Raw genomic sequence first — 25,627 nt, 5'->3', positions numbered from 1 at the left:
CATAATCTAGTGCATATCCTGTAGAGTCACAACACTCCATCTGTGTGTGTGTGTATGACCTGGTGTGACGCTGTAAGTTAAGCAGCACTGGACTGCTAATCATGCTAACCACAAGGTCAGAAGTTCAAATCTACCAGTCATTCCTTAAAACCCTATACAGGGTCATGATAAGTTGAAACCAACTCAATGGCTCTTAACAACATATAGCATGAGGGAGGGCTTCCTTTTTTCCTAACTGAAATGAACAACCCCAATAGAAGTTTCTGGGTTAACTGGACTTCGGTACTGAAGGATGTTCTGGAGAAAGCGAGTACCCTTTGTGCTAGAATTGTACTGCATTTGCAGGCAGTCACATCTGGAGGTGCTGAGGAAGCAATGGCTGACCTCAATGGCACACAACAGCATATATATATACACACACACACACACACAACCAGACATTCAGTGTAAAGGTTAAGGCTGTCAGGATTTTTTTTTTTTTTTTTTTACCATAGATGCAATAGAAGTTCCAGCATAACCAACATTCAGGTAAAACAATTCGTCCAACTCAGCAATCTGAATTTATGTGCTTTTAAGTTTTGAAATCTCATTACTTTTAGAAAATGCAACAGAAGAACATATTTACTGATCCAGGGTTGCAAACCATTCATTTACTCAATTAGGATAGAAATTTATATTGCAATAATTGGAGAGTTCAACTGTTATATACTTGTGTTTCACTATTTCCCCTCTACAGATTAGCAGCGAGAATAGGTTTTTTTAATTTTATAAAGGCTGAACAAAAGTTTGCTTGTCTGTGATTAGTCACCACATCCTGGTAGAACGAAGAAAACCAAGATTCGCAATGTTCTCTACAAGTGCCCTCCACTTGCCTGCCTCCAACACACTCTTGTGGCCCCCACCTCCTAAAGGACCTGATAGAACTGGCTTCTAGGCCTCCGGCTTCTCCAGTTCAGCCTAGATCATGCAGCCCAAACCACTTTACTCATCACTGAACCACTTTTCATCTCTACATTCCTTAGTAAGGTGTTCAAGTCTGCCGTAAATGGCTTCAATCTACTTTGCTAGGCACCATTCTCATTGTTCCTCTTCTCAGTTTTAGCCAAAATGGACCAACTGAACAGGCTGTGTCTCCCCTATACCACCCTTGCCATTCCTCACACCTGGAGCTCCCTCCGTATCTCTCTCTTCCCCTTTCTTCTATTTCTCCATTTAGAATTTAATCTACCTTTCAAAGCCCATCTCAAGGCTGTTTCTGGTCTCTTCTCATACTCCAGAGTAACTTCAGAGTAACAGTCCTTAACTACATTCTGCCCTTATAACACCTTCTTGTACATAATTAATCCCCTTATCCCAGTGGCAGCTGCAATGGTTGTGGGAATGGTGCAGGACCAGACCGTGTTTTGTTCTGTTGTGCATAAGGTTACATTGGTGATATAGGATCAGCACTGGACTGCGAACCACAAGGGTGGCAGTTCAAATCCAACAGCTGATCCTCGGAAACCCTACATAGGGCCACTATGAGTCAGAACCAATTGACAACAACAACATCATCAGTATCTTGGCTCCTTAGTTATCTTAGCCATCTTTCCATGCCCCATGGTACTAACACAGTAAGGGTAAATGCCTCCTTAACCTAAACAGAACAAATTACAACAAATAAGCTTTGCAAATATCTTAGGACTCAGATGCCAATCTCCTTTGGCATTCAGTACGAAATGAGTATCAACTGGCACCTTAATATTGGCAGAGGGTGCCAGCCATCCTCCTTTTCTGGGAAGGAAGCTACTTCTCTGCCAGTACCCTCCCTATTCAGTTTATTTGGTGGTTTCAAAGTGTAGGATCTCTTTTTCTGAGGAAATACTGGCAGATCATAAAGAGGTTTCTTACAGCTAGAAAGCTGCCACTCCTTTATCCCACGGGGCAAGTTCAAAGCAATCGGAAACAACTATCAATGTAGAGATTATAGTGGCATTGCTACAAAGTCTATGAGCTTGCAGGACTCCGGTTCCAGAAAAAAATGTATGAGCAAAGTGACTCAGAATAATCCCATCCTTTAACGATGGTCTCCTTAACCTTTAGGATGACCTCCCCCCTCTACTCCTTCATGCTTGAGAAGAAAGAATGCCCAAGATAAGAGTTTCCATGCTATATTAGTTTCCTTCCTTTTTTGAGATAAGCAGCATACTACAAACTCTACAAACTGGGTTTCTAAGAGGATCTCCCGTTTCAGATCTAAGGAAATTAAAGTGAAATCACTGGGTACATTCCAAGATATTCATGAAAAGCTCAGTAACATTCCCAGTGGATTCTGTCTGCTCTTTTTCATGTCCTTATTTCCTCCCATAAATGCCTCATACAGTATAACGCTGTTCAGTTATATTCTGGTCATTTATTTAATGTTTCTGTTATGTGGGACAGAGCCTACCTCAAAGAACAAATAGACTCAATGTAGTAACTCAAAATGTGTTTAATATTAAAATAAAGGCAGTACAAATGGTACATTTAAAAATAGATCTCACACCAAAAAGCGGTATGAACTCCCAGATTGGAACTCCGGAAGGTAGACCTTCATAAGAAATTTTCCTACCGAATCTTGGCTTTACTCTCAGCTCTATAGGTTAAATGGGGCTGGTTTTGGAAGATCACACACACAACCATTTTACATGTTTGATAAAGGCTTTATAAGGACAAACTTATGACTCTAAAGCTGCTTTGGGAGAATAGAGAGATCCCACTGAAAAAGTGAGAACTAAGTATAAGTGATAACTGAGAATCCAACTGGTGTTTGGAAGAACATATACAAGAAAACATATCAGTTCTGAGGCCAGTGAGTCATGGTATGATGAGGTTCAATGTACACGGCTGCTGAGTCACATGAGAATGAACACCTGGCCCCAAGCTTATTACCTTCTTAGAGGCTCCTACAAGCCACAAGTGAGGATCCAAACCCTACTGATAGCATTGTGCCCTTGAGTCTCCCTGTGACCAAGTGATAACTTCACGCTACTTCTCATTACGTTAAAGGATGTTCCCTATCACTTTACTTCTGTGCCTGGCACCTCAGCTGGGGTGGCTAGTGTAGCTAAGACTGGCTGAGTCTCTCCATATATGTCTCTCATGATTCAGCAGGCTGCTGTACATGATGGCTAGAGAAAAATCTAAGCCTTTGCTCACAGCAACTCCAAGTTTTAATAACAACCTTTGTATGTTTCCAGTTCAGTGGCCAAACCAAACAACAACAACAAAGGAACCCTGGTGGTGGCCCTATTAGTTCTAGTCACCTAAGTAAAAATTCAGCATGTCTTGTGAGTGTAAAGTACCACAAGGAAAAGATTCAGTGTAAATATTTCATACAGACGGCTATTAACAATGGAGATTTGCAGCAAGGGCGTAGAACTGATTAAATGATTACAGTGAAACCTGTGAGGGCCAGAACGCAGTAGGATTACCTTGTTATTCTGGGTCTCACGTGTTTTCCACCTTTGACAGGCTGCAGTCTTACCTCTTGTCTGTTGCTCCTTTTAGTGGAAAACATTTGTGTCTTCCTTCACATATATTTTTGCTTTATAAGGTGCCAGCCCCTGCAGGTTTTACTTAGCATGTAATATTTATTCATGTCTCCCTACCCTTGATCCTGAAAAAGAATTACAAGTGTATTTCTACTAAATGGGTCCTACTATAAGGATCCTTTTACAAACTCCTTCCTTGGAAACTGTTGTTTCAGCAAACTTCTGAAGGTTTAGTGAGTATAAGAGGTCAGACCTGAATTTAAGAGTTTTTTTTTTTGATTGTCTGTAAACATGGACACTTCCTTCTATCAAGAGGTGGATTCTATTTGCCCTCCCCCTGAATCTGGGCTGGCTTTATAATTAGATTTGACCAGCAGTATGCCGTAGAAGTGGGCATGCGCCAGTTCTGAGACTAGGCCTTAAATGAGCTGGCTGCTTCTACTTTTGCTCTCTGGATCCAGCTATCATGTAAAGCAGCTTGGGCCAGCCGACTGAAATGAGGCCCAAGCTCTGGTGTGGCACTGTGGGTTAATGTGTCACATTGCAAAGTCGTTTGAACTGAAAGGTTGGAGGTTCAAGCTCACCAGTTGCTTCTTGGAAACCCTATACTGGGTCGCTATGGGTTAGAATCGACTCAACGGCACTTAACAACAAGAAGCTCTGGTAGCACAGTGGTTCCAAATCGGGCTGCTAATCTCAGTTAGCAGTTCGAAACTACCAGCAGTTCCGCAGGAGAAAGATGAGGCTTTCTGCTCCAGTAAAGATTTACAGCCTCGGAAATCCTGTACAGGGTCAGGATAAGTCAGAACTGACTCCACGGCACATAACAATAACAACCTGCAGTCCAGTTCCAGCTATTCTGATCACCTCAACTGAGGTGCCAGCAACAAAAGTAAAACCATAGGGGACAGTCCTGCTCCAACTGAGGTCCCAGCTTAAAACACCCACAACTGCTGATTTATAAACTTTCCCAAAATTTATCAGTTTAAGTTTATTATTTCTCATGAATATGTAGGTCAGCAGGGCAGAAGAACCAACTAGCTGAGCCCTGCTGACCTACATACTCACGAGAAATAATAAACTTAAACTGATAAATTTTGGAAAAGTTTATAAATCAGCAATAGACAACAGGAGCAAGTTCTTACTATCCTTTTCAAAAGCCCTCACCTTTCACTATTATCCAAAGTAGTAGCCTGGGAAAAAACACAACATTCTCACATCTATTTTACCCCTATAACTATTTGGAGGATATTAAAAATATTGGAGGAGAAGACATAGGAATATAAATTGTGTGATTAAAAACAATTCTCTCAGGAATGGCGGAACATTAAACCATTAAAATAACTACAGATCACATTGATAAATTGTTAGGTCATATCTATAACTGAGTTTTAATACCTTTTACAGAGCTTGGAAACCCTGTACAGGGTCACTATGAGTTGGAACTGACTGCACTGCAACTAACAACAACACAGTGCAATAGACCCATGATGAAACTTATACACCATTTCTATTACTTTTCTGCCTCCATTGTAGATGTTTCGGAAGACACATAATTAAGGGTTCTTAAAGGTAGCCCTGGTGTGGCACTGTGGGTTAATGCACTGGTCAGACTCCAAGGTTGGTTTGAACTGCAAGATGGAAATTCAAAGCTCACCAGCCACTTCTCGGAACCCTATACAAGTTTGCTATGAGTCAGGCCAACTTGACAGCCCTTAACAACAACAAAGGTAGTCCTATTAGTAGCGGTGTAGGATAAGCAATGGACTGCTAACCAAGAGGTCAGTGATTCAAACCCACCAGCTGTTCCAATTCAGAGTGGCTATGAATCGGAACTGACTAGATGGCACGTAACAATCAAGGTAGCATAACAAAAAATATATTCTCAATTGTAACCGTTGGTAAAGTCTACTCACATACTTTGAGCCCTAGTCAGACCTATGAAGAGCAGTCAAGGCTAACTTCACACACTCACAAACTCACATATCTGCACATACCAAGATTATAAAGCTTAACCTTTATACTACGAGCCCTGGTGGCACAGTGGGTTACAGGTTGGCTTGCTACCTTCTGGTCAGCAGTTCTAATCCACCTGCCACTCTGAGGGAGAAGTATGAAATTTTCTGCTCCCATAAAGATTCACAGCTTTGGAAATTCTATATAGGGCCGCTATGAGTCAGAACCAACTTGATGGTACTCAATAGCTTTATACTACAGATAAAACAAACAACAGCAAAAATCACAAACCATTAGTACAAAATAGATGCACATCTGATATATTGGGGCAAGTCTGATATATTACTGCTCTTTTGTTTTTGAACTGGTCGTGACATTAGAGCAATGTGCTCTATTATTAGATGTTAGGAGTTTCCGTCCCCTGCCCTCTCTGAAATAAATGCAGTCTTTCCTAATGGTTAGTAGCAGTGATTGAAAGTAAAATCAAGAGCATTAAGAAATCTTCCACTTAGCATTGTGTGCTTCCATACAGGAAGTCAAAACTTCGAGTACAGAATAGCATCAAGTGGTTATTACCCGAATATATCCCAAGTACAGCGCCCAAAGAAAACAAGCCATTTCTGCATTGCCACAACAGCACATCAGTCTTCCTTTTCATCTTCAAACAAGAGACTTCAACCAAAATAAAAACTGCTGCTAACCTCAAGGTCGGCAGTTCGAAAACTACCAGCGGTTCCGTGGGAGGAAGATAAGGCTTCCTGCTCCCATAAAGATTTATAGCCTTGGAAACCCTGTACAGGGTCACTGTGAGTCAGAACCAACCACAGTACTTAACACCAACAACAACAGCATCCATGTATATTTTTCCTTTCCTTGCTAACTCTTCACTTAATAGGTTAATTCATTTTCATATTCTCAATTTAAGTAAGCTTTTCTATAGTAGAGTGGTTAAGAGCGTGTGCACTGGGTCCATAATGCTTAGGCCTCAGTTTTCTCTGGGAAAATGGAAACAAGAGCACTACTATCTGAAGCACAGTTAAGAATGAAGGACATTACTAAGTATACTGTGCTAAGTTTAGTGCCTTAGCTACTCTAGTGGGGATGTCCCATAGTAATTGCTCAGTAAGTATTAATCATTATTATTACCTTCTTTTAAATCTAAACGGAAGAAATTATGATGATGAAAATAACTCTGACTGGAGTCAACAGCCTATAATTTTGTCTTTTCAGTTACTGTATGGCTTAATACATTCCAGAACATAAGGTTACAAATGTGAGGTGGGACTGAATACACATTTGCACTGCTAAATTGCTGTTGTTAAGTGCTGTCAAGTCGGTTCCAATTCATAGCGACCCCATATAGGGTTTCTGAGGAGCGGCTGGTGAATTTGAACCACCAACCTTGTGGTTCAAACCGACCTTGCAGTCCAGTACATCATCCCACAGCACCACATAATAATTAGTTGTCTTATGTCCATAAACCAAACCCTTTCCTAAACTTGAGAAGTAGATAAGACTGTACACAAAAAAGAAATTTTCAGAGTGGCCACCACGTGAAGTACAAGACTGGGAGGCTGTTCCATTAATCTGACCAGCCTGCTTCTCTTCTCTGTTGACATTCAATTCTACCACATTCAATATAGCTGAAACAGATGGGAAGCATGAACTTGTTCTAGGTCAGAAAAGGGTTGAAACAGAATGCCCTTCACAATATTCTTCATCTTGGAAAAATAGCTCTGTGCTTTAAAGGTGACAGCTTTACATGTCCTAAAATATAAAGCTCTAAGAGGAGCCTTATGAGTAACTTGGAGTTACTGGTATAGAAAATTTAATTCTCATCGTCCAAATCAGTCCCAGCATTAGGTTTCCTCACTGTTTTCACTTTTATTTAAGCATTTATTCACTATCTGTAAACTCAGAATACTTTACATGAAATCCTCTAATAGTCCCGTATGAAGGACATCAACCAAAACAATTATCAGGCACCAATGAAGGTGTGGCGCTGTGGGCTAATGTGTCAGACTGCAAAGTCATTTGAACTGCAAGGTCGATGGTTCAAGCTCACCAGCTGCTCCTTGGAAACCCATACTGGGTTGCTATGGGTCGGAATTGACTTGACGGCACTTAACAGCAATGAAGTATTAATGTAGCCTTTCTTCCTGGATTGAGAATAAAAATTGTATAGTAAAGTGTTTATTAAAATTTAATTTTTGCATCCTGTCCTATTTAAAGCTCTGGCAGCGTAGTGACTATGAATCGGACTGCAAACCGCAAGGTCGGCAGTTTGAAGCTACCAGGGTTCCGCGGGAGAAAGATAAGGCTTTCTGCTCCCGTGAAGATTTACAGCCTCAGAAACCCTGTACAGGGTTGCTATGAGTCGGAACTGACTCCACGGCACATAACCACCACCACCATCCTATTTAAACCTGGATTTAGGGAATCTTCTAACCCTCTTCCTCAAAAAAGAAAAAAAACAACACACATTTAGCTCATACTGTGAGTAAGCACAACAAAGGCAGTGCTCACTGATCTAGAAACTCTGTGGAAATGCGTAAGAATTTGCATTCTGCTTTAAATGGGCCAGGTATAATGAAGTTTCCCTACGTTCTAGGCATTTCACTGCTCAATTGTCAGTACATAACCATCACTTAAAGCTGTATTATACAATGCAATTACTGTCTTGTGCGGAAATGTGGAATTTTATATACTATTTCCCTTCAAGTTTTCATATTCTGTCCATTTTTAATGTTCAGTTCAATACAGCTCTTGAAAAGGTACATAAGCTCTCTGCAACAATAACATCTTACATTTTTAACTTTATGTTCTGCAGTGTATTAAGCCACACAGGCCACACAAAATCACTTTCAGAAATATTACAACCCCAAGTAGGTCTGTGCTGAAATTTTGACTGGGTGGCTCCAGGCATGATGACTTTGTAAATATAACTATTTACATTCATTCGTTCTTGGCACACCTGTCTCTCTACTACAGTGACCTCTTTCAGTACAGGGAGCATGCTTCACTCTTTATATTTCCAAGAAACCTAGCATAGTGTAAGGCACATGAGAGGTGCTCATAAACACTTGGTGAATGAAGAGCAAAAGAGAAAGGTCTTTATGTTTATGACTTTAATCTGAATTGCCAGCTCTTTGATTTAAAGGTGGACTCTGACAGGGGGAAACTAAGCCCTGTAATGCATTCAGACACACAATACAGTCAAAATGCAAAAATATCTAACATGTATACCGGCTTTACGGAGTCCTGGGATGGCACTGTGGATTAATGCTCTGGACTACAAAGTCAGTTTGAACCAAAAAGTTGGCAGTTCAAGCTCACCATCTGCTCTATGGAAACCCTACACAGGGTTGCTATGGGTTGGAACTGATTTGACAGCACTTAACAACAACATACCAGTTTTATATACTCAATTTAAGATTGCTGCCTTCTGCATACCCTGCTTCCACCTTTCAAGGCCACTGCAACTGCTAACCAGGTTCCTGGTGGTGATCTGAATTGGGAGCATACAATGATCTAGAAATGCTAAGAGGAAGAATGGAGAGGGCCCAAGGCACTGCCAGGATAACACATGTGCGCCTGGCTAATTCCAAGAACTCTAGATTCTTCTAGCAATGCTAAAATGTTGCTGTTAAATGCTGTCGAGTTGGTTCCAACTCACAGCAACACTGTATAGGGCTTCTGAAGAGTAGTGGGTGGATTTGAACTGCCTCCCTTGTGGTTTGCAGTCCAGTGCTGATCCCACAGCCCCATACCAGATGTTGTTGTTGTTGTCAATTCCGACTCATAGCGCTCCTGTATAGGGTTTCAGCAGGGTTTGAGCTGCTGACCTAGTGGTTCAAAGTCCAGTGCTGATCCTACAGTGCCATACCAGGAGTCCATACAAGATATTTACTATTAATCCTGGTGTGGTGCTATAGGATAAGCACCAGACTGCTTATCTTAAGGTTGGCAGTTCAAACCCACCAGCCATTCCTCGGAATCCCTATACAAGGTTGCTATGAATCGGAACTGACTCAGCGGCACTGAACTATAAGCACCACAATCCAATGGCTCAGTTGGCTTAGACTGTGAGTCTGTGAAGATGCACCTTACCTGAGAAGAAGTTGGCTTAGACTGTGAGTCTGTGAAGATGCACCTTACCTGAGCACATGGGTTGCTCTCAGGTCTGCCTGTGGCTAGAGTACCACGTTATCAGATTTGAATCTCAGGCATGCCTGCACGTAAGTCTTTCCAGATACCCATTCCAACAGAATATTTTCATCAGGAATCAGAAACACATTTTCCTTGGTTTTTGTTTTGACAAAAAGAGGAATGAAACAATTTAATACAAATATTTGAAAATTTCCCCTTCAATTTTCTACTCATTCATTCTACTAACAACTATTTCCTGCACACCTACTACGCAGTAGGCACTGGTAGGGGCAGAGAGAAAAGTGCCCCTTTACAACAAACTGCAATATCTCATGTTAACTGTGTTCCCCATGCCAACCCACACAACTATCCAGCACTTAGCCCCACATGGAACTGACATTCACCTGCACAACACCTGTTTTTATTATTTACAAATATAACCACAGAATACAAAGAGCACTTAATTCTATTTCTATGAGAGAGCTTCAAAAAGATCATGGGAAAAATAACATGAAAAAGTAATGGAATTTTTCCACAAATTTTTTGAAGCCTCCACATATTACAAAATTATATCAATTAACACCAATTACTGTGGTTAGCTATTTTTAAATGTTATCAATTCAAGAACTGAAGGATCCAGCTTAGGGTTTCATACCACTAAAAGGATAGTCACAAAAAGTATAGGAAACTGAAAGTAAAGGAAACAAAGTAAATTTCATCTAGGGATTCAAAATCTCAGAAGAAATAAGAAGCAGAATCTTCCAGATTAATGGTAAAGAGTTGAAATCTACAAATGGAAATCAAGAGAATTTCCAAAGATTATCAACTAAACATAAAATAAGTGTTATGATATATGTTGTTGTTATGTGCGTGGAGTCAGTTCCGACTCATAGCTACCCTGTACAGGGTTTCCGAGGCTATAAATCTTTACGGGAGCAGAAAGCTTCATCTTTCTCCCACGGAACAGCTGGTAGTTTTGAACTGCTGACTCTGAGGTTTGCAGCCCGATTCATAACCACTACACTACCAGAGATCCTTGTTATGATATATAGGGTTATGCAAAATAAAAGATGATAGAAATATTGACTCTTTTGTTTCTTCCCTAATCCAAAGTACCCAGGAAAATAAAGCAGGGCAAGTGTTTTCAAGTTTTCATTCTTTAACCAAAATGTAGCAATTTACCCACCAGTCTAGGGAAACAGAGCAAATCAATGTCACATTTTCACCAACCAGCAAGAAAGCTGTGAACTCCAAGATGTCACTATCATCTGATCCATCTATCCATTTCTATCACTGCACTTTATTGAGTAGTCTGAATTACTTGCTTGTACTTTTTATTCTCCTTTGATAAGCATTTTCAGATGTAGAAAGGCTTCCTGTTGACTCTAGTATATGGTTCTAGGGTCCGAAGTCCAATATCTTCACAAAGTTAAGAAAACTTAACTTTAAATCTAACTATAACTGTTGCTGCATTTAGGCAAATTATTAGCATCTTTAACACCTGCACATCAGTTTCTCAAAGACATATCCTGGTGACAAGTAACAATATGAGGGTGAGTCAAAAAGTAATGCTAGAAAATCAGAGAAACCGTTATTTAAAAAAAGTATCAAAATGTGAAGTTATTATATCGAGATATATCCTGTGATCGCGATCTAAACACTTCTGAAGGGAGTGTTTCCATCTCTCTAACCTTTCCCAAGGAGTCCTGGTGTGTTGCTGTAGGATTAGCACTGGATTGCAAACCACAATGTGGGCATTTCAAACCCATCTGTTCCTGGGAAACCCTATGTGATATGAATTGTAACCAACTGGACAGCACTAACAACAACCTTTCACAGAAGAATTCTGTGTTTTTTATTTATACCATGTCAAAACGGTAGTTTCAACATCCTCGAGAGATTCAAATTGTGTTGTTCCTTTCAAATGTTCTTTGAGTTTGGGGAGCAAAAAGAAATCTGAAGGGGCAGGATCAGACCTGTCAAGTGAATGGGGCAATGTTCCCCAAGGAAATTTTCATGCAACAGCCCTTGCTACCTTCAAAAAATGAGCTTGTCATGATGGAAAAAAAATGACCACGAACACCCTCAGCAAAACTTCCCTGGCCATTTTCTCACCAATGCAGCTTTCCGTTTTCTCAAAACTTCCTCATAAATTCCTGTGATCACCTTGTGTCCTTCAAGAAAATCTAACAAGATTATCCTTTTGGAATTCCAAAACATAGTTGTGACCTTCGGAGCCGACCTCTCCATGCTGCAGATCCCCTCGGAAGTCACTGTTTGGGTTGTACCTTGCTCTCTCTATCATATTGGTAAATACATCATGATGTATTCCATTCAATTGTGTTCACTAATTTTGATCTTGCTTAAAAAATTGTTGGAAAGATCAACTCTTTGAACTAGCTGATCTTCTCTTAACACTTTTGGTACCCACCCATCCAGCCAAATGTTAGCTGAGGCCAAAGAATTCACTCAAAACTAAAAAACACTGAACCATATGAGATCCTAACTTGAGTAGTGCTCACATCAGTGGTAATTCTATGGTCTTCTTCCATCAGTTTCTGGATTTCAGCTACCCTTTCCTCATTTGCCAAGGTTGATGGTCTTCTCTCTCTCCCTTGGCACATCTTTGAGGTCTTCCTGACCTTCCTTAAAATACATGATCCATCTAAAAAAACATTGCTGTATGTGGGATAGCATTCCCGTAAAGGTGTTGCAAAGCTTCATGTCCATTTGAGTTTTGTTAAAAATGTGGTATTAGCCTCAGAGTCCGTTTTTTCTTGGCATAAAAAGCATCTTTTTTTCTAAATGCACCCCAATGGGACTAAGACAAGTGTATTACTGAGAGAACTTGTCTGTAGTCATCACACTGATTGCAGACACTCTTAAACACATTTTGTATGGAAGAAACCTATGAATGTTCTATATGAATCTCTAGTTGCAATACTTTTTGACTTAACCTCAGTATATGTAAGTTTGCATAAAGTTTAGTTCAAAGGTCCTGCATACACTCTAGAAACATTTGTAATACACAAGCACACTGAGATCTCTAAATCAATATTTTAGAAAAATTAACTCAAGTGAAATTTATACATGGATTTACAACACAAGGAGTATAGATGTGGTTTATAAACAGCAAGACTAACTTTATCGGAATCCAGATCTATAAAGTCCCAGGATTTAACAGCTAAAAGACCCTTTTCAAGGAGGCAAATCAAACTTCAAAAGGAAACTGGCTGGGTGGGGATGACACTGATACCTAAGCCTAGGTTTGCTAAGTAGCAGCAGTACTAAGCATCTTTCATTCTCCAAATTATAAATTCCTCGCCAACCCAAATGATGACCTGGCTTTTTCGGAAACTAACGAATAATTCCTGAAGACTAACTCTGCTCTGTCCTTTCTACTCTACCTCCTCCAGTATCCTTCTTCCCCTTGTCCCCCTACCAGAAGTCGTGCAGGTAACAGAAGTCTGATTAGAAAGAATCTCTTATCAGATCCCGCAATCAGGCACGTAGATAGACAAATGCTCACATTCATCATTAACTGCAACACTACGGTTCGCTTTTAATCGCGGGGCCATCACACCCGGAAATGAAATCTCAAGTACAGCCCACTTTGGACTACCCGATCATTTCCTCAAGTTGTGCTCCACTGCCAGCGCCGGGTGCATGACCCAGAGGAGCCCGAAGAGCCCCAGGAACCCAGCCTGGGCCCGGCCACCCCCGCCTCCCGGCCGCAGGTCACCCGCGTTCTCAGCCAAGAGGCGGGCCCGGCAGGCACCCAGGGGGCGCGATCTCGCCGGGCCGCGGTAACCGGCGCTTGGCGGGACACGAGGGTGGCACCGGGCGTCTACGCGGACCGCGCCCAGGCGCGAGGGCGATTCACTAGAGGGACCTGGAGACCCTGGGCGTCCCCGGGTAAGGCCCGCGCCGCCGGCGGCCCGAAGAGGCGACAGCCCAGGCCACGTCCCCTCAGTCTTGAGCCGCGCGGGGACTGCTTGGGGTACCGGTGCCCGGCTCCTCAGGAAGGCGCCCCGGCCCCGCCCCGCGTGCCCACCAGCACTTTCCCGCCGTCGATCCGGGGCGGGGGTCGAACGCACGCCCTCCGCGCCTCTCACCTGCCGACCCGCCGGGCCCTACACTCGCTCCATGGCCGCCGGTGCGGTGCGGTGCGGTGCGGCGCGGCCCTGGCCGCCCCCGCCGCCTCCGGGGAGGGGCAGCCCCACGCCGCGCTCACTGGCCCCAGCCGCCGCCGCGATTGCGGCTCCCGCCCATCCCCGGCCGGGCCATTCCCTGGCCTCCTCTCGCCGCGCTCAGCCGGCCGTCCCCCCTCCTCCGCAGCGCCCGACTGTTGGTACCGTCCTAACGTAACGCCTTTCCCGCGACCAATCCCAGGGCGCACTCGGCGCGGCCCCGCTCCCGCCCTCGGTGGGCGGGTCCTTCCTAACGCTCTCGGGACGGCCCCCTTTAACCCTTCCCGTCCCGTCCCAGACACACTTGATTAGCGCCTGCTCCGCCCCACTTACATAAACGGACCTCTCAAACTTCTCCAATGCCTTGCTTTTTCCTTCTTGCTCTTACGCAGTTTCCCATCTTGTGCTCCTTTGATTTGCTCAGAAGTCTGCTGGAGGTTTTGCCTATCTAAATATATCCCTTTTGCCCTAAAGAGGCCAGCCAGCCATCCTACACGATTTTCTCTTCCTCCAGACCAGAACGCAGCTCCTGGTTACATCAAATTAACAAAATTGTAATTCGTTGCCTATATTATTAGTTGTCTAACAGCTGTCTCTTGCAATAAACTTAAGGCCCACGAGGGCAGGGTAGTTGAATCGGGTCTCCAATGTACAAGACCCATTGGGTTACATGTAAATGGGCTGCATGAAAGATTCTTCTTCCCCCATAAGTTCTTTCCTTTCCAATGACTCCCTACAGAGCATCTGATTATACTACATAATGCATTCATTCATTCACCATCTACAAAGCTTGGAGTTAGTGTTCCTGATCCTGAAATATTATAACACATGCTTCTCCAGGGGATAAGATGTGTGATGGGGGAAGGCCCAGATGGTACTTTCTTCAGACTGCATAGTTCATTCAGCAGCGAGGTGTAGAGGAAAGAACTCTTTACTAGGATATTGGACATGTCACTTAGCCTCTCTGAGCATTTGTTTTCTTAGGAAAATAGGAGTTAAGCTTGGGATCTACTTCACAGAGTTGTTACCAGATTTAGGAAATGTGATGGGAAAGTTCTTTGTAAAATGTTGTGTAACAGTTATTATTCATGTATATATTTACTAGCAGAAGATCCTAGTGAAACAATTGGGTTTGACACCAGCCCCAGACAATTTACTTAGGGAGGCAGCCCATCTGCAGGAAGCATTAATCACTGCAAGGAGTATTTGGTCATGTGAAGAAGACAGTGGAAAAGTCTTTTTCTGGATACACACTCACTCCTCAATTATAAGAGCTCTGGTGGGCTGCTAACTGCAAGGCAGTATTCAAACCTGCTAGCTGCTCCAGGGGAGTAAGATGCCGAAGTCTGCTCCCTTAAAGATTTACAGCCTTGGAAACCCTAGGGAGGTGTTCTACTCTGTCCTATAGGGTGGTTGACTCAGAGAAATTTACTTGTTTGTTTTTTCCCCTCACTTATCCACATGGTTAGATTCTAAGGACCAGGTTATGGAAAAACTGGGGTTAGGTAAAAATGACCCAAGCCATGGTATTTTCAATAACCTCATATGCATGCGAAAGCTGGACAGTGAATAAGGAAGACAGTAGAAGAATTGATGCTTTTGAGTTATGGTGTTGGAAGAGAATATTGAAGTGCCATGGGCTGCCAAAAGAACCAATAGATCTGTTTTGGAAAAAGTGCAGCCAGAGTGCTCCTTGGAGGCCAAGATGGCCAAATTTCTTCTCTCATATTTCGGACATGATGTCAGGAGAAGGATATCATGTTTGTTAAGGTGGAGGGTCAGAGAAAAAGAGAAAGACGCCCAACGAGATGGATTGGCCAAGTGGCAGCATCGATGGACTCAAATGTGGCAACGGTAGTGAGGTTGGCCCAGGATCAGGCAGTGTTTAGTTCTGCTGTGCATAAGGTTGCTATGAGTCAGTACCGACTCGATGGCACCTAACAACAACAACAACAAGTCCTCCTGGGCAGATGAGTCCCACTTATCTTTAAGGATTTTCAGATAGAGGGGGACTCATGGCATCTGCAGGCATCCCAGTCCAATGCTTATTTTCACATCCATCAAATCTTGCCATTCCTTCCACTTAGCTGCAGACAGACATCCTCCTCTATGCCCTGTAAAGGAGATCTGTGACCTCTGTGTTAAAGATTTTCGAGCAGTAAGGTTGTTCTTTCCCTGTTTTTTCTTCACAAGGCCACATTACTTTGGTGGTGGTGGTGGTTATGTGCCATGGAGTCGGTTCCAACTCATAGCGACCCTGTACAGGGTTTCCAAGGCTGTAAATCTTTATGGGAGCAGAAAGCCTCATCTTTTTCCTGTGGAACAGCTAGTAGTTTCAAACTGCTGACCTTGCAGTTCGCAGCCCAATTCGTAAACACTACACTCCTGTGGCTCTTTGTAAATGTTCCTGACCCTCCACGATTTTAGTTTCTCCTCCTTCCTCCTGATATCAAAACCAAACCCACTGCAGATTCATAGTTACCCTATAGTACAAAGTAGAATTGTCCCATAGGATATCCAGAGCTGCAATCTTTACCGATTATGGAAGCCGACTGACACATCTTCCTCCCTTGGAGCAGCTGGTGGGTTCAGTCTTTCTGTTAGCAACCAAGCGCTTAAACACTGCACCACTAGAGCTTGCTGTCTTCCTGATACAGGTCTTATTTTCTAACCAATCAACAGCCACTATGTTCTGTGTACTTGCGGGTTGCAGTAATTTAAGAAGGGGATTCTGCCTTCAAAGAATTTACATCACCAGCACATAGGAAGCAGCTGCAAGGAACAGGGGACAGTTAAATTATGCAGCACACACTCTGTGATGGCCCAAACAATCAGAATCCAGGAAAACAATGTGGGCTGGTGTTATAAGTGAGGGAGCTTGAGGTAAGCAAAAAATGGGTTGGAGAATAAAGGAACCAAAGTCAGACAGTGTAACTTGAAGTTGGAGGCAGTTATCCTCAGCAGATGACACATGATGGGAGAATTGTTTGTTCATTCATTCATTTAATAAATATCTATCAAGTGCCAGGTACTGAACTAGATCCAGGCCATGCAAAGATGAAAAAGGCTTGGTGCTCATCAGTGAGAGGCTCACAATCTACTATTGAGAAATAGAATGGAGGGTCAAGTAGAGCCCCAGTAGGACGTCTGAGCAGGTTGCCAATATTCCCAGGATGCTTGGCTTACTCAGTGATGTGCTGTGCTTCCAGCTGTCTTGATCTTTCCTCCCCTTTGCCTGTTTCTTCCCAGTCCACAAACTACAAGACTCTTTGGGACCCGGTTTGTGAGTTGATTCAATCTTTCATTTCCACTTGTGGAGTGCTCATGCAGAGTACTTTTTGTGTGTGGAACCAGGGTAGAAATTTAGCACTCCCCTTTCAGCCAAGCACAGTGCCAGTCTGTTAGTTATTAGCACCAGAGTGGATCCCTCCAGTGGCACACTGTTGTTGTTGTTAAGTGCCGTCAAGTCGGTTCCGACCCATAGCCACCCTGTATAGGGTTTCTGAGGAGAGACTGGTGAGTTTGAACCGCCAACCTTGCAGTTCAAACAGCTTTGCAGTCTGAGGCATTAACCCACAATGCCACACCAGTACTCCTGTAGAATGCAATAATATTTCCTCTGCTTGCATTTATAATCCCAGTCCATCTACGCTTACCATCTGCCCTAAAGGTCCCACTTGCCCTCTGCATACATTCCCTTCTCCCACCCAGCGGTTGTGATCACACTGATTCTTCCTCTTGGGCTCCCGCCTCAGCTTCCACCTGTAAAAAAACGTTAAATAGCTCTCAAATGCCAATTGCTCTAGAAGCCATTCTTGACTTTCCCAAACGTGTGTGCCTTCCCTCTGCTTCTGAGACCCAGTACTTTCTTTGTACCTTGCTTGGGACATTATTTGTATTTAAGTCTTTGGGGGTAGTTTCTAATCCTATTCCACTTCAGTGAACACCCTCAAGGCTGAGGACAGTTCTTTATTCACATCTGTCTCTTCTGTAGAACTAACACTGTTCCTGGCACATGATAGATGCTCAGCAACTCATGAAAGAAGAGTTTTAGGAAGAGCAGGTTTGGCCGAGGCGGGAAATTAGGAGCTCTGGAGGTTTCTTGGCCCGTTGGTCATTGTAAGCATTTTTCTTAACTTGTTTCAGAATTTCCAAGTGTCTCTCTATTGGTAAGCCCAAGAAATCAAATAACAATCCCATAACTCTGGGATGTAAGGGAAGTATGGTCTCATGGTGCCTGCACACACAAACACAAAACACACACATACACACAAATTTTTTTAAGGCAACTAGTATACTCACAATGATGGATCCCACTGAAACAAATTACATTGATTCTACATACAGAAAGTTGAGAGAAACTCTAGGAAAGCTCACAGTTCTAAGGGACACAGAATCTGGGAGAGGGCGACAGTGACAGGAAGGTTAGTGAGTGATGGATCACAAGGATGGTTCCCTGCCTGGAGCGTGTGCTGCAGATTTATCCTCTGCGTTGGGCTCTCTGTGGACAGCTCTCTCTCTGCATTTCTTTCCCAATTGAGCAAACTCCTTTTTCTCATTTTGCCACCTGCTTTGCAGAGCTACCCCCAGCCCTCCCCTTGTTTAGAGAAATGGGACTGCCCACTTAACCCTTCACAGGGCACCTCTCAATGCCAGGCAGCAGACCTCTCAAGTCTCAGCAACTGCTTTATAAAACCACAAACAGGCACACTCAGCTCTCTACCCAGAAATTCAAGGTAGGTGTTCTGAAAGGGATAGAACGTATCAGTTATTTTTGTCACTCTAAAAATTGTTTTTGTTTTAAAGAGAAGATTTATTGAGATATAATCTATTATATCATAAAGCTTATAATGTTATAGCTAACATTGTAAAGAATGCGAATTCCAGAACACTTAATTGTGCTCATGCGGAACCTGTATATAGACCAAGAAGCAGTCATTTGAGCAGACCAAGGGAACTCTGAATGATTTAAAATTAGAAAAGGTATACATCAGGGTTATAGTCTTTCACTATACTTATTCATCTGTATGCTGAGCAAATAATCTAAAGAAGAATGTCTCATCAGGATTGGAGGAAGTCTCATTGTTGTTGTTGTTAAGTGCTGTCGAGTCGGTTCCGACCCATAGCGACCCTGTACAGGGTTTCCGAGGGTGTAAATCTTTACGGGAGTAGAAAGCCTCATCTTTCTCCCGCGGAGCAGCTGGTAGTTTCGAACCGCTGACCTTAAGGTTCGCAGCCCGATTCGTAACCACTACGCTACCAGAGCTCCTCAGGATTGGAGGAAGTCTCATTAACAACCTGCAATATGCAGATGATACAACCTTGCTTTCTGAAAGCGAAGAGGGCTTGAAGCACTTACTGATGAAGATCAAAGACTACAGCCTTCAATATGGATTACAACTCAACATTTAAAAAAATTCTCACAATTGGACCAATAAACAATACCATTATAAATGAAGTAAAAATTGAAGTTGTCAAGGATTTAATTTTACTTGGATCCACAATCAACACCCTGGAAGCAGCGGTCAGAATATCAAATGGTGTATTGTATTTGGCAAATCTGCTGCAAGAGTCCTCGTTAAAGTGCTAAAAAGCAAAGATGTCATTTTGAGGTGTAAGGTGCACCTGACACAAGCCATTGTATTTCCAGTTGCCTAAAGTGTATGCAAAAGCTGGACAATGAATTAGGAAAATGGAAAGAATTGGTGCATTTGAATTATAGTTTTGGCAAAGAATACTGAATATACCATGAACTGCCAGAAGAAGAAACAAATCTGTGTTGGAGGAAGTACAGCCGGTATGCTCTTAGAAATGAAAATGGTAAGATTCCGTCTCATGTACTTTGGGCATATTTTCAGGAGGGACCAGCCCCTGGAGAAGGAAATTATGCTTGATAGAGAGTCAGTAAAAAAGAGAAAGACATTCAACAAGATGGACTGACCCAGTGACTGCAACTGTGGGTTTAAATATAGGAGTGATTGTGAGTTTAAGTATAGGATGGAACACGGCTAGGCAGTATTTTGTTCTGTTGCACATAGCGTGCTTATGAGTCAGAACCTACTTGATGGGACGTAACAACAGCAGCAAAGTTCACTTGTTTTAGAGTGTAGAATTCACTGATTTTCAGTCCATTTACAGAGTTGAGCAACTAACCCCTCCAAAATAACATGGGTCTTTATTTTAGAAATGTAGTCATGCTCTGAGCTGTATAATGCCTTCTTGGACAATGTCAGATCATATATACATTTGTTGTATCAACTTCCATCTTAGGATGGGTTTTCTAGGGAAGCAAAACCAGTATAAATAAGTCCTGATGTGGCACTTTAGGATAAGCACTCAACTGCTAACCGTAAGTTCAAACCCACCAGTCAATCCTTAGAAAGCCTATACAGGGTCACTATGAGTTGGAACTGTCTCAATGACATTTAACAACAACAACAATGAATATATGAATCCTGGTGTGGCACTGTAGGATAAGCACTGAACTACTAACCACAAGGTCAACTGTTCAAAGCCAAAAGGTATTTCTCAGAAACCGTATACAGAGTCATGAGTTAGAACTGATTTAATAGCACTTAACAACAACAACAGCATATGTGTGTATATATATATATGTGTGTGTGTGTGTATGGAGAGAGAGCGCATGCAGTTTACCTCAAGGAAATGGATCACACAGTTGTAGAGCCTCACAAGTCCCAAGTCTATAGGTTAGCTATCCTACTGGAGGCTTCTCCTGACTCACATAGCTGTAGGAGCAGATGAACCAAAATTGGCAGGTGAAACCGTAGGCAGTGCTAGCTGCAGAGACTGCAAAATCCAAGATTGGCAGGTAAGGTGGAAGGCTGCTGACTGACAAGCTATGGAGGCTAATGAATCCCAAGACGTGCAGGCAATGCTTCAGGCCATTGCCCAAATCCAAAGAACCCGAGGTCAGATGATGATGAGCCAGATGCAGGCTCCAGATGGAGCAAAGAGCCAGAGATCTCTACCAGAACATCCACATATATATTGTATGCAGGTCACACCTCTAAGAAAATTTCCTTTCAAGTGATTGGCTGCTCATAGCAGTGCTCATCATGGAAATGATTACATTATGAGATCTTATTACCTAACTGCCAAACTACATCATATAACTTCCAAATCACTGACAATCATAATTCAGCCAAGTTGACATAAAACCTTAGCCATCACACCCTTTAAAGTCTATTATATTTAAAATTGAAGCTATGTATGATGTTTCATAAAAAAAAAGGGGGGGCTACTTTGCGACATGTATCAAAACAAAAAATCATTACTGTATTATTATGTTAAAGAAGTTGTAATGCATATGGAAGTGTTTCTTTAGTTTTTTTATGCATAGAAATGTCACTATATATTGAGACTAACATTTGATGTTAGATAGAAATTGTACCTAACTGTTGCAATTTACATACAAATTTGACTTAAAGACAGATTTAGAAACACAACACATTTGTAATCTGGGAACTGCCTGTATATAACATGGCGTTTGCACAATGTCCAAATCACATAACATCTTACTTCACAGATATATCATGGATGTTAAATGATACATAACTATGTACTTATATGTTCATTTATTAATTTTTTAAATTTGATCATTAAAAGTAAAAAAAAAAAAATACATTAAGGAGTAATGTTATCACTTTACACTCTTAGTAACATTGCAAAAGAAATATGACTCTCAAAAGTATGTTTTACTTAACCCCATGGATGGCTGCAGTAATTTAATTTACCACTCCAAAATGTACAATTTGTGGTAGTATATACACTCCTGAATGAATGACCAGGGCCATGTCTTTGAGCACTTTCTGGTTTGTTGTGTCTTCCATGGGCTTGGTAGAGACAATATTGTGAACTCCAGAATGCTAATTCCCATACGGCAGTAATTTTATAATATGCCTACGATGACACCAGATTGGCATTTAGCATAGTTATGTGCATGTGATGGAAGATCTTAAATTTTTATTAGCTCGATGTAAGGTATGAAATACTTGGAACTGTTGGATCAGCACACTCAGTCACATAGACGTTCTGGGTCCCTCAAAATCCTCTTAGAAAACGCTATCTAATCATCCACAGCTGACGTGGCAAGGAGTTAATCAGAAGGCTCTTTTGAGGATGTCTTATGGCTGACTCAGGGATATGCCTAAATTGTAGTTTTCTATCTAGTTGTCTATAGAAGAGTTTTTTAAAAAAAATATTTCTATGTCAACAATAACTGCTGGGAAGGATGTGGAGAGACTGGCACCCTCTTATATTGCTTGTGGGAATGCAAAATGGTCCAACCACTCTGGAAAACAGTATGGTGCTTCCTCAGAAAGCTGGAAATGGAAATACCTTGTTGTTGTTGTTGTTAAGTGCTGAGGATTCGGTTCCGACTCATAGCGACCTTGTACAGGGTTTCTGAGGCTATTTATCTTTACGGGAGCAGAAAGCCTCATCTTTTTCCCGCGGAACAGCTGGTAGTTTCGAACTGCTATCCATAAGATTAGCAGCCTGATTCATACCCACTACACTACCAGAGCTCCTTAGAAATACCCTATGATCCAACAATTCCTCTACTTGGTATATATCCACAAGAAATATGAGCCATGACATGGGTAGATGTATGTACACCAATGTTCATAACAGCGTTATTTACAATAGCAAAAAGATGGAAACAGCCTAAGTGCCCATCAATGGAAGAATGGATAAACAAACTTTGGTATATACACACAATGGAATATTATGTTACCTTGAAGAATAACAAGGAAACTGTAAACCACCACATAACATGGATGAACCTTGAGGACATTATGCTGAGTGAAATTGTTGTTGTTGTTAAGTGCCGTCGAGTCGGTTCCGACCCATAGCGACCCTGAACAGGGTTTCCGAGGGTGTAAATCTTTACGGGAGTAGAAAGCCTCATCTTTCTCCCACGGAGCAGCTGGTAGTTTCGAACCACTGACCTTAAGGTTCGCAGCCCGATTCGTAATTAGTCAGTCACAAAAGGACAAATATTGCATAAGACCATTACTGTAAAAGCTTAAGAAAAGATACCCATCCTAAAAGGGGGAAAAAAAATCTTTGTTGATTACCGGTTTGGTGTGGGTGAGGTTAGGGGAGGTAGAGGTAGGGGAAGGTAGAGCACAGGGTAGGGGGCAGACACATCATAGTTTGGATGTTGGAGAAGGCAATACACAAGAAGGGGTAGAGGGTGGAAGAACAAGATAGACAATGGAACAATGAAACAGGTTTGCATAGGCTAAATGGAACAGAGGTAAATAGTGTTGCATGCTCAACCTTGGAACAACAGTGTTCTGTGATACAGGGATTGAGGCATAGTCTGAAGAGGTGAAATAATACTAAGATGCTTGAATATCGAGAAACATGATTACAGAAAGTTTGTAAGCCCATCTTCAGCCTATAACTAATTGGAATACCTAAAAGAGGTTCTAGAACTTGCCCAGTGAAATAGCCTCTTGTGGAGCCTTTGCAGTGTATAGGATCTTAGGTGGAATCCTGAGCCCCATCCAGAACCTTCTGAGGTGGGATATTCCCACTAGAAAGGACAAGCAGACCAGCGAACAGGTAGAGCGACAGAAGATACATCTTCAAAGAAAGATCATCAGGAAAAACCCAAAACAAAAATGGCAGTATGACTGGTTACTACAAGAACAAGCAAGTTGTTCACCAGGGAGTCATCAAGGCAAGCAATTAAACCCCTTCAGGACAAACCCCCCTCCAAGACTGAAATTCAAAGGGAACACATGAGCAGGCATGTAGGCTTGCTCATGACCACATTGGTCTATTGGTGACTGGAAGAGGAGGAAAGGCAGCAATGAAGGAATGGGCTGAGTTCGACCATGTTCCATAGACTCCCACTGACCTGGAGATGAGAGACAGAACATGAAGAGTTGGTTGGTCCAAAGTGAGGTGAGACCTGAGTACTCCTGAGCCAATGGACAAGGACATAGCCACAGAGGACTAGAGCTAAGAGTGAAACATCCAGCTGATATGAAGTGAGGGGAGATATACAAGAATGCCCAAACTTGCAGACAGTACCCTTTTGACCTAACCTCTATGGCTTATAATCAGAACTCGAATAGAGGAAGATAAAAAAACAATTGTTGATAAAGGAAACAAGTCTAAATTGCTACAATTTGATGAACTTGACCTATACTTATGGATGTAGTAGCTCAAAATATCAACTGAGAGAGAAGGAGTCTTCACATCAAGTATCAATCCTACCCCCTCTGTATACAGGGTAGATAGGGACAGGCATTTTAGACATTGGCTACCTAAAATGAGGGGGCAATAAAGGCACAAAGTGACTCGCTTACAAGTTTTCAAGAGGGAGTTTAGTTGGGTTTGGTGAAAAGAGACGGGGATAAGATTCTTACGATTCAATAGTGAGTAATTGTTATCATGACTAATTGTGACTGTCACAACTGTAAACGTAGATGTTTTGTAACAAAGATGGAGGAGTAATTAAACTTATAGTCCAGAAACAAAGGACCCTAGGACCATCAAGGGAGAAGAGCACAAGCAGAAAGTGGTACCCTATCCAGAGAAGCAGCGACACCAGAGACGAAGCAGACATGGACACATGGACAGAGGGAGCAGCTGAGGACTCTAGATTCATGGAAGAGAGGGACTTAATACTAGCAGCCAGGAGGCAGGTTTGCAGAATGTGCCCTTTATGTATTTAATTTATTATATATTCATGAGTGTTTATGTGTACATCTCTCCACCCCACCCTAACTCCCTTCAAAAAAAGAAAGAAAAACAGAGGGAATGGAAGCAAATACTGTTGAATGATGATGCACAGAGGAGATTGTAATCATTGCAATGAAATGATGGTATAAAGCCGATGTTCTCCCATGTAAACTATCACTCAGTTCATGCACATGAACAAATCTCTGTGTCTTTACAGTCACCTCATATGTATGCAAAAGTTGGACAATGATTAGGAAGACAGAAGAAGGGAGGAATTTGAATTGTGATGTGGGCTGCCAAAAGACTGAACAAATCAGTCTTAGAACAAATGCAACCAGAATGTTCCTCAGACGTGAGGATTGTGAAACTTCGAATTGCTTACTGTGGACACATCATCAGGAAAGACCAATCACTAGAAAAGGACATCATGTTTGGCAAAATAGAGAACCAGCAAAAATGAAGGAGACCTTCAATAAGATGCATTCACACACTAGCCAAAGCAATGAAGTCAACGATACCAACATTCAGGACCAGGTTACTGTTTCCATTCTATGACTTTCAACTCATTGGTGTCTTTGAATCAAAAGGGTATCTCTTACAGACAGCATATTGTAGGATTATTTTTTAAAAATCTAATTGAGACCCCAAAACCATGGAGAGATGTGGTCATATAATGAGAAGGAATGAGAGGCTGAAGAAAGATAACCTAGTTGAGTATATCAGGTTGTGTACATCTAAAAGAATAGTCCAACTTCAGGTTACCATTCACTCTAAGACATATTTACAATTTTACTTTTTGGCTATGAACACTTTTTTCTACAAGCATGTATCTTGGTGTATAAGAGAAATGGGTCCTCAACTGTGTTTGGGTTTTATTTTTTTAATGTTTTATTGTGAATTATGTGATAGTTTACATGAGAGAACATTAGCTTTTCATTCATCCTATCATGTATCATTTCATTGCCATGGTTACAATCCCCTCCATGCATCATCAACCAACCAAAGGGTATACCCTGAAAGCCTGACCCCTGGTCGTCAGCACACAGCCCCTCTCCCTCTCTGGGTCTAGAGTCCCCAGCTGCTCCATCTCTCCACATCATC

General features: G+C 42.1%; 1 protein-coding gene across 1 annotated transcript in view; it reads right to left on the bottom strand.

The window, feature by feature from the left end:
• The window catches only part of FAM20B (family with sequence similarity 20, member B), a 44,890-nt gene extending 31,088 nt beyond the window's left edge, over window positions 1-13,802 (bottom strand). Inside the window, exon 1 of the mRNA XM_006867082.1 lies at window positions 13,741-13,802. The gene's annotated coding sequence lies outside the window, so the exon portion shown is untranslated. The remainder of the gene's footprint in view (window positions 1-13,740) is intronic.
• Window positions 13,803-25,627: the final 11,825 nt, after the last annotated feature.

Source organism: Chrysochloris asiatica, unplaced genomic scaffold, assembly GCF_000296735.1.
Source record: "Chrysochloris asiatica unplaced genomic scaffold, ChrAsi1.0 scaffold00100, whole genome shotgun sequence".
Classification (NCBI taxonomy): Eukaryota; Metazoa; Chordata; class Mammalia; order Afrosoricida; family Chrysochloridae; genus Chrysochloris; species Chrysochloris asiatica.
The sequence above is the reverse complement of the archived record's forward strand: the minus strand, read 5'-3'. Positions and strand labels throughout refer to the sequence as shown.